At 37.9% G+C, this 14,765-nt stretch overlaps 1 long non-coding RNA gene across 3 annotated transcripts in view; it reads right to left on the bottom strand.

Moving 5' to 3' along the window:
- Positions 1 to 14,765, bottom strand: part of LOC307185040 — a 413,650-nt gene that overhangs the window by 266,082 nt on the left and 132,803 nt on the right. For all 3 annotated transcript variants that reach the window (XR_013827857.1, XR_013827858.1, XR_013827859.1), the window contains one exon: positions 6,137 to 6,389. This is a non-coding gene — a long non-coding RNA (uncharacterized lncRNA). The remainder of the gene's footprint in view (positions 1 to 6,136; positions 6,390 to 14,765) is intronic.

Genomic DNA, 14,765 nt, shown 5'->3' with positions numbered 1-14,765 from the left:
TTTATTTCCTACTGTGAATCAACAAAAGCCACGCTTTAGTGCCTCCCAGGATAAGTAATAGAAAATGCCACAGACACAAACTGCTGAGTTATTTTTACCCTTGTTCTTTTATTTAATATTATGTCCCTGTTATTTCATTTAATGAAAGATACAAGGGCTGAGAAAACACAATAGTGTGTCTGTACATGTAAAGATATAGGAGAATCAATTACAATATAACAGAAAGCATTATATTTTCTTACATACATTTTGTTTAAAGTATTAGGAAAAGGCCACACTACATTAGATCCCAAAATATATATATTTTAAAATAAACTCCACTATAACAAGATAACAAAATATTTATCACTGTTCTAAGATCACTATTAGGTTTTCATTTCTGATGTCTCTCTTACATGTCTGCTTTTGGCATTATTCAGGGTTAAAGTTGGGAACAACAATAATTAAATATAAGACCATCAGATACTTTCATCATAAGGTTCTCAACTGCTGGGTGAATGCATAAAATAACATTCATTTAGGAAATTGTGTTTTGTATCTCAAATGGCTTCTCTCAATTGCCCTCTCATTTCCTAGAATATATATATAAACATTGGCAAACTCCAAAAAGAGTGTTTAAACATAACCTACAATAACAATAGTAATATTAAACAGCTAATACTTGATATCTTACTATATGCTTATTAAGTGTGACATATATTATTTCATTTATTCCTCCAAATACTGCATGAGGGACGTATTTATGCCAACCCCATTTACAGATGGAGAAACTGAAGGACAGAGAGATTAAGAAACTCTCTCTGTCACTTAGCCACTAGGTGGTAAACCCAGGATTTCGATGAAAGGCTCTCTGACTCCTGAACCTACACTTTTTACCACTCTATTAGGTTGCACCTCAAGTATAATCTGCTTGGTTGGAGTGATTTCCCCTAGAAACAGTGTTTACAGCCCAATGAGTACCCACAAAAGCATAGTGTACCCACATAAAAGTATGAATACTATTTTACAAAATCTGACCATAATGTATAAAGTTGGTTCTGTGAGACAATACATGCTAAGATTTTTACTCTTGACATAGCACGAAAAGATTTTTGTATTTATGTAACTGGACAATGGAATCTTTCCCCTTTCCCCTGTGCCCTATTAAACCTGGATACAGCTGATTATGTGGGGGTTTGTGATAGAATAAAGAAATAAGAATCACATTCACCATGGAGGGGACAGAGACAGGGCATTCTAGAAAGACTAAAATAACTCTAACAGGTACAGTCGAAGTTGAGAATCTGTTGAACGTTTGTTTTTGAGAGAATACGGTGCTATCATCTATTATGTACCTATAGTTTCCAAGCCCTTGCTAGATATTTTACAGACATTACTGCTAATCCTCACAGCATTCTTAGAGCATAGATACGGATATTTTTATTTCATAGTTTAGGGTCAGCTGACATGACCCTAATGAAAAGGTGGTTCCCATAGCAGTAGAATCAGTCTCTGAATTCCTAGTATGTCCACAGCCTAAGTCTCCCCTACAGTGTGGTCACTGGTGATGAAAGATCTCTGACGAAGGCAGTTAACTGTCTGCCTGAATGTCAAGGTTGTTTCCACAGTCATATGTTCTTTGGTGCACCAAGTGTTGTAAGTAATTTTTAACTTAAGTTCTTTTGTCACCAATTTGTTACAGTCTCCACACACACCAGCTCTTACACTCAGCTTCCAACACAGTTACATTAATTTTGTGGCTCCTGAAAGAACTGAAGAAGTCTGAAGGAGGAAGATGATGATAATGATACTATCAAGATACTATTCAGAAGCTCTTCAGTAAATGCTTTACGTGTATCATTCCAGATTTAATCATAATAACCACCCAACGTGTTAGATATGATTATTCCCATTTTATAGATAAGAAAATTTATTAATTTGCCTAAGGCCACACAGCTCTCTAGTCGTAGAGCTGGGATCTGAATAAGTCTATATCACTCAAACTGTGCTCCTAACTACTAGTTGTATTGCTTCTACTACAGGACTACATTGTATATGTTGCCATTAAAAATGACTCCTGAACAATAGCTAGAAGCATGAGAATATGCTCTAAGAAGTAGCAAAGGAAGATGACTAATCAGTGGACTCTCCCTTCCTTTAAAAAAGAATCAGCCAAAATTTCAATTCAACTCAATTTCATACACCTTCTATTGAGAAAACCTTCACCCTAGGAGGTTGACTTAATTTTCTAGAGGATTTGAGGCTAAATATTCTGTCCTTTGATTTCACTCTTGAATCAATGGCCCTCACGTCCTTCTGTCACTGTGAAGACTACAGCATCTTACCTCCAGACAGCAGAAGAGCAAGTGTGCTAGAAGGGAAGAGGCTGATGTATTAAAGAGAACTGCAACGTGGGCAGAGGATTGATGGTGGCTTCAAGAGAAGGCGCTCTCCCATCCACTCACAAGTGTAATTTAAAGAGGATTTTTCAAGGCATGGATAGACACCATTACTCACATCAACTCCCATTGCCTTCTCCCTCTATAACTCTTTACCAATTCTGGTCCACAGCTACCCTGCCCTGTTTAATCAACAGCATGCATTTGAGAAGTATTCTCCAGCATCTCCAAATGAATTTCTTATAACGCAAATCGAATGAAGTGGTGAAAATGATAAATATGTCTGCAGTGTAACAGATGTGTTTCAAGCTGTAAGATCTGCCTGAGGGTAAAAGGGACTTCCCAAACAAACTATGCCAACTTCAGATTCGAAATTATCTATTTTGACTATTATCATACTCTCACTTTTTCTCCCATGAATTTTTTTTACTCTGTGAAAGTTTTCATCTACAATGTTTTATGATATTCAGGTCAATTCTCTGCTTGGAAAGCAAAGTTATAAACAAATTGAAGGACATCAGTTTAGGCAAGACAAAGATTTCATAAAGTAAAAGGTATTTGAGATTCACGATGTTTTCTAACCCTTTCTCCGTATGAAAGTTGTGATAGAATAAAGATGTCCACGTCCTAGTCCCTAGAACCTGGGAATATGTTATGTTACAAGTCAAGGGTATTAAGTGCTGCACATAGAATTAAGGTTGCCAATTACCATGACCTTGAGATGGAGAGATTATCCTGGATTATCTGAATGTAATCATAAGGGTCCTTGTAAGAGAAAAAGAAAGCCAGGAAATTGAGTGTCAGAGGGATGTGAGAAAGGAAGGGGCCATGAGCTGAGGAAAGCAGGTGGTCTATAAATCTCCATGGAAAAGGCAAGAAAACAGATTCTCCCCTAAAGTCTCCAGAAAACAGTGCAGCCCTGCCAACACCTTGATTTTACTAGTGAGATCCTTTTAAGATTCCTGATCTTCAGAACCATAAGGTACTAATTTAAGTCACTACATTTGTGGTAATCTGTTAGAACAGCAAAAGAAAACAATACAGATACTGGTACCTGGAAGTGAGATGATGCTATAACAAACATGTAAAAATGTGAAAATGGTTTTGTAATTAGGAAATGGAAAGAGAATGGAAGAAATTGGGGGGTCATGATAGAAAAAGGCTAGATGGCCTTGAACACGGTAAAAACATGGATGATAACAAATCTGTTTGTAAGAAAGCAGAAGGAAATAAAAGGATGGTAGAGAAAAACATGTATTATGTCTCAGAGAATACCTAAATTATCATGAACAGACTGTTTGCCATGAAGGTGTGAGTATTACATCACTATATGCCTGCCAAACATGGGTGATAACAATTATATATACTTTATACATAACTCTGTTAATTCTTTCTAAGAATTATTGAGAGGCCAATAGGAATTTTGTTGAAAACTCAGGAAACAAAGGTAAAAATCTTCACAGGGTAAGTAACCACAGGCATTATTTATTTTAAAGCAGATATGTTGCATTATAGAATTCCAACTGCTCTTAAAGAGAAGGCTTCCCCAGGCTCCAAATCCAGATGGGTTTAGAAGTGCAGGTTGGGAAAAATACTTGAGAGAGGAGAAGTACTCATATAGTTATGGGTGAAAATATGTTAAGGGTATAGAAACCTCAGGACATGGTCCAGCAAGGTGGGGCAGGCACTCCATGGGAATAGAGGGAAGATCTGAGAAGCCTTGGGCAGAAAGCCCAAAAGAGACTTCAATAAATAAAAATACTGAATAATTGGAAACTTACATCTAAACAGCTAATATAAATATGAAAGGGTGTTGCACCTCATTAGTCATCAGGAAAATGTAAATTAAAATCAGAACTAAATACTATTGCACCAGCTAAAAAGACTGACAATATAAGGGTTAACAAGAATGTGGAACAATGGAAATTCTCATACGCTACTTTTAGGAAGTAAATTGCATGACTCTGACCTACCAATTTCACTCCAAAGTACATACCCAAATTCAGCATTATATCTATGTCATAGCTCTCACCTGAAAACAACCAGAATGTTGATCGACAATGGAATAGATATATCATTTGTGCTATGTTCATATAATGCAATAGTATACAGCAATAAAAATAAGCTAACTACAGCTACACATAACGACTTGTATATTGAACATATACCCACAAACATATTATTGAGCCAAAGAATCCAGACACAAAAGAATGTGGTGTGTGACTGTCCACATGAAGTTGGAAAATTTATATTCAGGAATAGATAACTTAGGTATAAACTTAAAAGGAAAAGCAGAGCAGTAATTCCCCTACAAGTCAGGATGATGGTGACCTTTGAGAAACATTGGAAGGGACGGGAAGAGGGGTTCTGGCATGCTGGTGACAATCAATTCCTTAACCTGGGAAGTGGTCACACAGGTATTCATCTTTGTTTTATGTACTTTTCCACATGTGGCATATATCTTATAACAAGAGTAATGACAAAGAGGAAATTCAAAGTTGCAAGTTGGAAAACCATAGTACCAAAGGTCCTCAAAATCACCACAGACAATTCTGTTTATGTCTTAGCTACCTTTTTACAAGACAATATGGTTTTAAACTCAAGTCATGATTTTTAACTCAAGGATGTAAATCACTATCATTGCACATTATAATGCATTTGACGTTACTTCCCATAAACGTGCATGTCTCTTTGTCTCCTTTAAAAATCTTTAATTCAGAGAGCATTCCAGACTTGGAAACAGCAGCACAAAATAACAGCATTCTAAAACATGTCACTATGTCCATTATCTCTGTGACGTTGGACCTGGCCACTGCAGTTATAGACCCCTACCTAAATAGGGAGGGAGGAAATGACTGTTTTTTAAACAATAGCTCTTCCACATATAGTGTGCATGAATAAATGAATAATTATAGACTAATGGAATCATACTTATTTGTCCTACAAGTTACTGCAATTAATTCTTACATATTTCAGCAAATGAATATTACATGATGATTATTATCTCTAGTAGCAGTTTCAGGTGCCCAATGACTAAAGCCAAAACCTAACCCTCTGATGAGACCTTTAGATGTATTTCCTTGGTACAAGGGAATGCAGTATCAGTATTCCATGTGTAAATAAGTTCAATTAACAACGAGTTATAATTGCAAAGGGAGATGAAAATTAGTTTAAACAAGTCAATTAAATCATAAACATTTCATAAATAAGAGGATGTGTTTGTAATCCAATTAGTGTGTTAATACACTAATAAATTTACTGATTTGAATGGTACCTTAATTGTATAGTAGGGCACCAGAAGAAAAACATAGTATATTTTAATTGTCATAAAGGGAGCTTTGGCTGCAGCATGACTACATAAGTTTGGAGAAAATTATCCATGTTAATGAGATCAAAATGCTTCTATCTAGAATAATAAATAAGGTTACTTGATGGTTTGGTTAATAAAAATGCATCCAAGGGACAGGGGAAATGACTGAACACAGTGTTGTCTGCCAGACACTAATTACACTAAGTTCCTGATGGGAGAGAATGGGACATTTTATACTATGACCAAAAAAAAAACCACTTCCATAGTTTAAACACTCAGATGATCATGGGAATAAAATATTCCAGGGATAATTCTTTATTGCTACCTCAATTACCACAAATTAAGCTGATATTAATATACTTTACTGCTGCTCAGCCTTAAGTGAAATCAGTTGCACTTCACATATAACTCAAGGGAACGAGCTGATCTCCTATTTCTGCGTAATTACCTGTAATTTATGGAGCACGGAGAGACCTGTGAGCAGCCTAGTCAAGGTCACCTAAGAAGGTTGAATCACATCGTTTTCAATCACCATCTGTGATCTGGGCTGAGGTTGCCATCTCTCCAACTGCCACAAGAGGAAAGGACCCCTTCCCAGCAAAGGGTATAATAGGACCAAATCCTCAGGCCAGGGGCAGAACGATCATGAGCTTTATACAAAGTGTGCCTTTTAACGAGTAGATGGCATTCCGATGAGAAGGCTGAAATAGACAAATAATGGGTTTTAGTGCTAACTGCAACATTTTAAATCAATTGGAATGCCTGCAAAGAATTCTGACAACCCACTCTGGATGAATTCCAACTTATTCCTGCAAATGTGGTCTCCTCCTCAAGGCTTCTACTCTATTGCAGTACGTTTGTAGCATCCCCTCCAGATCTCCCAAACTTGGCCAAAACTCCAGCCATTTTAAACATCACCAAAAGCCATTGTTACTCCACAAATATTTCTCAATTTTTACCTCACTCTAAGAAAATTCATTACGAGTATTTTCTATTTGCTTATGTGCTTGTTTTCTTGCTTTACAAAAAAAAAAAAGTCAAGTGGAAAAGCATTTGGGAAATGACATGCAGGGTAAATCACTAAACCCAATGACAAACTAGAAGTAGCTGAATGTGAAGGGAAAAGATAATCTGGGGTTTCTTGGTGAGCACTGTGTGCAGCGTTTTAATAAAACAATAGCATTTTTCAAGCCAAAGTCAGGAAATCAAGATAGAGAATGATCTCATATCAACTAATTTAACAAATACATAATAAGCACTTGCTTTGTGCTGGCCACTGGAACACAACAGGGCCCCTCATGATGGCCTGGGGTTCACAACTCCAAGTTTATTGCTTAGGAGGCAGATGGTAAACAAATAAACAAGAGTAAATAGAAAATATAAATGATAAACGAAGAGAAAAATAAGGCAAGATCAGGAAGAAAGGGAATAGGGGGAGGGAGAATTTTTATTTATGGTGATAAAAGAAGGCTTTTATCTAATAAGCAATAAGATAAAAAAAAAGAAGGCTTATCAAAGAAGCAATATTTGACCACAATCAGGAGAGAGAAATCTCCAGTAATCTCCAGTGATTACTGGAGAACGAAAGTGTCAGGCAGAAGGAAGAATATGTGAGGTTGGGCCATGATGTGGAGGTGTGCTTGGCAGGTTTGAGGAAGGGGAAGGAGGTCGGTAGGGCTAACGTTTAGGAAGCATAGGGGAAAATTGTAGGACATGGTATCTGGGAGATCACAAAGGACCAGATATCAAAACGTGTTGTAAGCCATTGTAATAAAATTTTCTTTTGCTCTGAGTGCTATGCCCATGTTATTGGAAACCACTGGAAGATGCTGTGATCTGACATGTTTCAAAAGAATCATTTTGACTACTGGATGGCAAATGGATGTCAGCATAGGAAAGAGAACAGTTAGGAGACTACTGCAATCATTCAAGTGAGAAATTATGGTTGTTAAATCAAGAAGATAGCAGTAGATATAGTTAGAAAATATCAGAATTCTGTATATAAATTAAAGGGAGAGCCAAAGAGACTGTCTCATTGGAAGCAGGACTGGAGAAAAAGGCAAGGGTCATGGGCAAATCCAAGGTTTTGGTATAAGCAGTTGGAAGGATGAAGTTATTCTTTACTGAGATGGAGAAGACAAGAAGAAACAGGCTGGGAAGGAGAGAGGCATTGGCAGTTGAATTGCAGACATATAAAGTATGAGATGCCAATCTGTCATCCCAATGGAACTCTTGGGATAGCAGCCAGATAGCTGAGTTCACATTGGTCCAGGCTGCAGATACAGATTTAGAAATCACCAGGTTTTAAATAGCTTTAAAAGCAAGAGTCTGGATAAGATCACTCTGGAGTGAGAGTAAAGAGAGAAGGGAAGAGATCCAAGGACTAAGATAAGATGAGGAAACATTAGCAAAGCAGATAGAGAAGTATCTAATTTCTAAGAGGAAAACAGTAACCCAGAATCCAAGTGTTATATGTGAGGTCAAGAAAGATGAAGCCTAAGATATGGCCATTGGTTTTGAGCCCTGTGGAGGTCATTGGATTTTTCTGACAAGTGCTTTCACTGGAGTGATGGGGATGAAAACTGTTTTGAGTATGTTCAAGGAATTTGGGAGCAAGCAAATAGACACCTCTTTCAAGGAGTTTTATAGGAAAGGGGGTCAGAAAATAGGGCAGAAGCTAGAGGGAAATGCGAAGCCAGGAAATGTTTTTTCAGATGTGAGAAATTATAGCATATTTGCATTCTATTAGAATAAATCAGTAAAAAGGAAGTGAGGGGGGAAACTGCTGTAGCACAAGTGTTGTTAGAGAGAAACACTGAAGTTTCATTCCTAATAGTTCCAAGTTGACTGGCAGATGCCAGAATGGGACCATGTAGACATTTTCTTTTAAGTGCTTTTACTTTCTCAGTGAACTAGGAAGCAAGGTTATCAAATGAACATGAAGATGACACAGTATGTGTTGAAAGTTTAATGAAAATGAGGTGAAAAGGAAATAGTCACCTAGGAGAGTAAAAGAATGAATGGACGAGGAAAATGAGGTAGGATGGCTGAACAGTAGATAAGCCCACTTGAATAAAGTGGCCATGGATTTCAAGTAAGACTATTCATCATAGCTTTGTTCTGCAGTCATGTTCAGCCATCTAGGTCCAGAGGCATAGTATGTAGAGAGTTGGATTCAACCATATGTGTTTCTATGTAAATGAAATGAAGGGGTAGAGGAAGAAAGGACAACATAGTTGAGAGTGTATTAGGGAAGTGATGAAAATGGCAGACCTGTTAAAGGATGACCAGAGACCAGAAATATCAAAGCTGAATGTATTAGTCTGCCATGCAAGGGAAAGTCACTCTGGAGTAGACAGTGAGTTTCTCTGAGTGTGAAGTCTTCGGCTAGATATAGGACAAGAAGGAGGAATTTCTACCCCAGGAAGATAGGATTCTGAAAAGCACTTTTTGATTACAGAAGAAAGCAATGAAAGCCTTTCTCAGGATTGGTCATTATCTCAGCATGACTGGTCATTTGTGCAAGAGTAAAACAGGGCCTGATTCTCAACAAGATGGCATAAAGTAACTTAAGTGTCAAACTAGCTCAGGGTTAGGAGTGATCCAGTCCTAATGAGCAGGTACAAGACTGGATCAGACATTGGGTCAAGCAATGGTCAAACCCTGAATTGCAGTACAAGGTTTGAGCAGAGATATTTCACAGTTAGACCACAGAACTCAAGCTAAGTAAGGTATGAAGGAGAGAACAGCAATGAAAATGTGATATTAGTGTAAAGCCAACAGAGTGAAAGAATGGTTGCCACGTGTTTTAGAGGGTGTGAGCAAGAAAGATGATGGTTGGAGAGTAAGATGCTTGTAATTAAAATTATGGAAGAGTCGTAATTTTAGAGAATCTGACAGTCTAGGGTTCAGCTAAGGAATTATACAACTGTAGAAGGTAGAGGACAGGTTCCCTGGAAGAGAAGTCAAGGAATTTGGAAATCAGGGTAGTAGAAGAATTATTAACAGGAAAATTAAAATCAGTCACAATGATGATGGGAAAGTATGAGAGAAAATGACAGTGAGCTACGAGCTAAAATCTTCACAAAATGAGAAGTTATGTGTCCATGAAGACTACAACAAAGGAGCGGTAGCAGGAAGTGCAGTCTGACCCTTTGGATTTCAAGACCGGAAACTTTGGGGGAGAAGAGAGAGAGACAATGAACTCTAACTGACAATGATAAAGACACTACCCCTTTAGAAAGAGTGGAAAGAGGCCAAAGAGGATGAAGATGAAATCAGATGAGTGGATGTGCAGAGCCAAATAAGAATGAAACTCCAGGTCTTGAAAGACGACCTGGGAAATCTTAGGCTTCTTGAAGAGGCTGAAGCATATAGAAATGAAGGGCATATGGGATTATTCCTGGTGGACTCAAGTCAGATTGCAGAGGAGAGACCATTAGTACGGAGGAAAAGAGAGAAGTAGACCCCTTGACTCTGGAGCTCCACTACGATGCCTTTCAGCTCTTCTCTTTTAGCTTTCACTGCATTATCCCTGGAAAAAGTGATTCTATGCTTTGTTAAGAGTTTCCCATAGTCCTTGGCAACCACCCCCTGCTTTAAGAAACCCCTTGCATAAGAAAACTGGTTCTTCTGGGGAATCACATATTATATATCCTCAACAGAGGCCTGAATTACTTACCACTTTTGTTCAGAGCCCTCAAATATGCCTGATCAAACAAGTTACATCTTATAAACCCTTACTTTATACTGAGGAGAGCTGGAGAGTTCAGCTAAAATCTGAACCTGTAATTTCAAGTATTCTGCCTTTCCTTTAATCAGTATTCAATCAATTTTCAACCAAACTTTCCATTTTACTTCTGTCTCTTAAACATTGTCCCCAATTTATCATCTCCAAACTTGTTTCAATCTTCAAAAAGAAAGTTACCAAGCGCCTATTATGTGTTAAGTGCAACAGAAGATACAAAGATACAGATGCTATTTCTGCCCTGGAGGAGCTCAGAGCCTTGGGTGAGAAGCAAACATGGAAATGAGTAATGTAAAACTTTGTAGAATGTGGCACTAACAGAGGGATGTTCAAAACACAGTTTTGTTTCTAGGTTCCAAAACTGACTTTAGAACTGATAACCAGAGTTTTTATTGCCTTTTTTATAACTTATTGGCCACTTTCTAAGTCAATTTGCAAGAGATGACTTGCCTCTTTCTTGTATTCAAAGTCTTTCTTATATTTATAGCAACAATCCAGAGCTCTAACTCCCCCAAATTTGCAACCACAACTACACGTCAGCAATTACCCGCCACAAAACCCCTTCATATAGGTTTGAGCACTTACAGAAAGAAACAGAATGAAGGAGTGACTTCAGCATCATGGCAGCTTGAGACACTCTCTTGGTCTCTCCCCCTCAGTCTACAAGCAGTAAAACCCTCGAAACTCAGCAAAGGTGCCTCTGCCCAACATACCAGGATGCCAGAGAATTCCAGATGTCTGTGTATCTAAAGGTGTGAAAACTGGGACACACAGAGGAGGCAGAATCAGGTGAAAGTTGGAGGGTGACTATGATCCCTGACCTTCAGCCACGGTAGCCAAGCCTGCAACCCCAGAGAACCCAATAGCATCAAGGGAGGCAATGGACACAACGCCCATGCCTCGGCCACAGTGGAGCCCACAGACACAGGAATCAGGCAGAAGCAACAGAGGAAACTGCAACCTCATCCCTTCATTCACAGAGGCACTCACAACTCTAACCCCCCCACCCCATCCACAATTGTGGCACCCTAGAACATGAAAACCCCAAACATGGCAGAGGCACCCACAACCCTAGCTCCTGTCCTACTCTCCCCTCCCCTAGCAGCAGTGGAGCATGTGACTCAGGAGACCCTGGATGTGGCAGAAACACCCACCATCCCAGTGCCCCAAGGAGCAATATCAATGACACCAACAGTGGCAAAGAACCAATGACCCCACAGCAGCAACAACCAGGGCACTGACTGACACCTCTTATGGAGGTAGTGGAGTATAGAAAGTGTCAATTCTCGAATATAATTACAGGTAAAAGAAACCAAACACTTGTGCTACAACACACCTACAGGGGGAAAATAAAGGCACCTAAATTCTAACTAGTTGAATCCTTAGAATCCAGTGGGGGGAGTGGGGGAGAAGACCTACCTAAAAATGAAAAGAGTTTGCAACTTCAAATGGGCTGGCAGAGAAATAACCCGTCAAGCATTAAAAAAAAAAAAAATCACAGTAATACTGTATCACAAAAGAAAATGAAAATTCCCCCAGAAACCAAATTTAAGTCACAGAATATTGTGGTCTAACTAATAAAGAACTCAAAATAGCTGTCATGAAGAAACTCAACAAGCTGAAAGTAAAACTCAGAAAGGCAGTTTAATGAGCTCAGGAATAAAATTAATGAACAAAAGTAATATTTAACCAAAGAGATTTTTTAACACTAAAAAAGAATCAAATGGAAATTCTGGAGCTAAAGAACTCAGTAAATGAGATGAAAACATTAGAAAGCACTGGAAATAGAGAAGACCATGTGGAAGAGAAAATGTGCAAGCTCAAAGATTCAAATCTAGAAATGATACAAGTAGAAGAGGAGATAATATCTAAAAATAGTGAGGAAATATGCAAAGAACACTCCAACCCTTTAAGGAAGGATAACATAACAATAGGGGGTATCCCAGAAGGAAGAGAGGGAGAAGACAGTAGAGAGTTTATTTAAAGAAATAATAGCTGAGCACTTCCCAAACCTGGCGAAGGACCTGGATTTACAAGCTCATGAAGCTAAGAAAACAACTAATAATCTCAACACAAAAAGACCTTCCCCAAGCACATTATATTAAAACTGTCAAAGTCAATGACAAAGAAAGAATTTTAAGGATAGCCAGGGAGAAAGTATGGTAACTTACAAAGGAACCCCCATTAGGCTAACAGCAGATTTCTCAGCAGGAACTCTACAAGCCAAGAGGGAGGAGAATGACATTCTCAAAATATTAAAAGATAAAAACTGTCAGCCAAGAATATTCTATCCAGCACAGCTATCATTCAGATATGAAGAAGAAATAAAGGCTTTCCTAGACAAACAAAAGCTGAGGGAGTTCATCAACACTAGATCTGCCTTACAAGAAGTTTTTAAAGGAGCTCTTCCATCTGAAACAAAAAGGCAAGAGTACATAAAATTTTGAGCAAGGTGATAAATAAAATCAGAAAAATGCAACTCTATATCATGATAGGTGTTGAACACTTAATTAAAGCACAAAGGTTAAAAAGCAGTAAAAATAACTATGGCTACTTCAATTTGGTACCAAATTGAACATAAAAATTAATAATTTGAGACAACAAAAACATAAAAGGGGGAAAGGAAAATGATAGAATCTATACAGGTAATTGAAGATAAGATGCTTTCAGCAGAAAAAGGACTGTTTTATCTATGAGACATTTATACAAACCTCACAGTAACCACAAAACATAAATCGAGAGCAGAGACACTAAACATAAAAAAGAGGGAAAATGAGAGAAAGATCACAGAAAACCACCAAACCAAAATGGCAGACAGAATTACAAGAAAAAAGAAACATTGGAGACAGAGCACCAGAAAACAAAACATAAAATGGCAGTACTGAGTCCTCATTTATCAATAAGCACCATAAATGTAAATGGATTGAACTCACCAATCAAAAGACACAGAGTGGCTAGATACATTAAAAAACAACACAACTATACGCTGTATCCAGGAGACTTACCTCAGCTCTAAAGACAAACATAGGCTCAAGGTAAAGGGATAGAATTTGATACTCCAAGCTAGTGACAGCCAAAAGGAAGTGGGTATCACCATACTTATACCAGGTAAAACAGACTTCAAGCTAAAAAAGTAACAGAAGACAAAGATAGACAGCATCTAATGATAAAGAGGACAACTCATCAAGAATATGTAACTGTTATTATTTATATATGCACCTAACACAGGGGCACCAAAATATATAAAACAATTATTAGCAGACCTAAAGGGAGAAACTGACAGCAAGACATTAGGGGACTGTAGGGGACTGTAACACCTCACTTTTATCAATGGACAGATCATACAAACAGAGAGTAAAGAAGAAAATGGTGCCTTTAAATGAAATATTAGACCACACGGAGTTAATAGATTTATATAGAACATTCCACCCAAATGCAGCAGGATACCCATTCTTCTCAAGTGCACAATGGAATAATCTAAAAGATGGATCATATACTGTGATACAAAAGAAGTAATAAATTTAAGAAGACTGAAATCACATCAAGCATCTTTTCCAATCACAATGGTATGAAACGAGAAATCAACTACAAGAAGAAAGCTAGAAAAAAATCACAAATAGATGGAGACTAAACAACATGCTATTGATAATTATCGAGTTGAAAAAGGAAATCAAAGATTTTAAAAAATACCTGAAGACAAATGAAATTTAAAATTCAATATATCAAAATCTATGAGATGCAGCAAAATCAATACTAAGAAGGTAGTTCATAGTAATACAGGTCTACCTCAAAACACAAGAAAAGCTCAAATAAACAATTTAACCTTACACCTAAAGGAACTGGAAAAAGAAGAACAAATGAAGCCCAAAGTCAGTAGAAGGAAGGAAATAATACAGATCAGAGTGGAAATAAATGCAATACATATTAAAAAGACAATAGAGGGGCTTCCCTGGTGGCACAGTGGTTGAGAGTCCACCTGCAGATGCAGGGGATGAGGGTTCATGCCCCGGTCCGGGAAGATCCCACATGCCGCGGAGCGGCTGGGCCCGTGAGCCATGGCTGCTGAGCCTGCGCATCCGGAGCCTGTGCTCCGCAATGGGAGAGGCCACAACAGTGAGAGGCCCATGTACCACAAAAAAAAAAAAAAAAAAAAAAAGACAACAGAAAAGTTCAATGAAAATAGGAGCTGGTTCTTTGAAAAGATAAACAAAATTGACACACCATTAGCTAGACTCACTAAGAAAAAAGGAGAGAAGGCTCTGATAAAATCAGAAACAAAAGAGGAGAAATAACAATGGACACCAAAGAAACACAAAAGGTTAGAAAAGAG

This window comes from Stenella coeruleoalba (assembly GCF_951394435.1).
Source record: "Stenella coeruleoalba genome assembly, chromosome: 3".
Taxonomy (NCBI): domain Eukaryota; kingdom Metazoa; phylum Chordata; class Mammalia; order Artiodactyla; family Delphinidae; genus Stenella; species Stenella coeruleoalba.
Note: the sequence above shows the minus strand (reverse complement) of the source record. Positions and strands in the feature narration are given on the sequence as shown.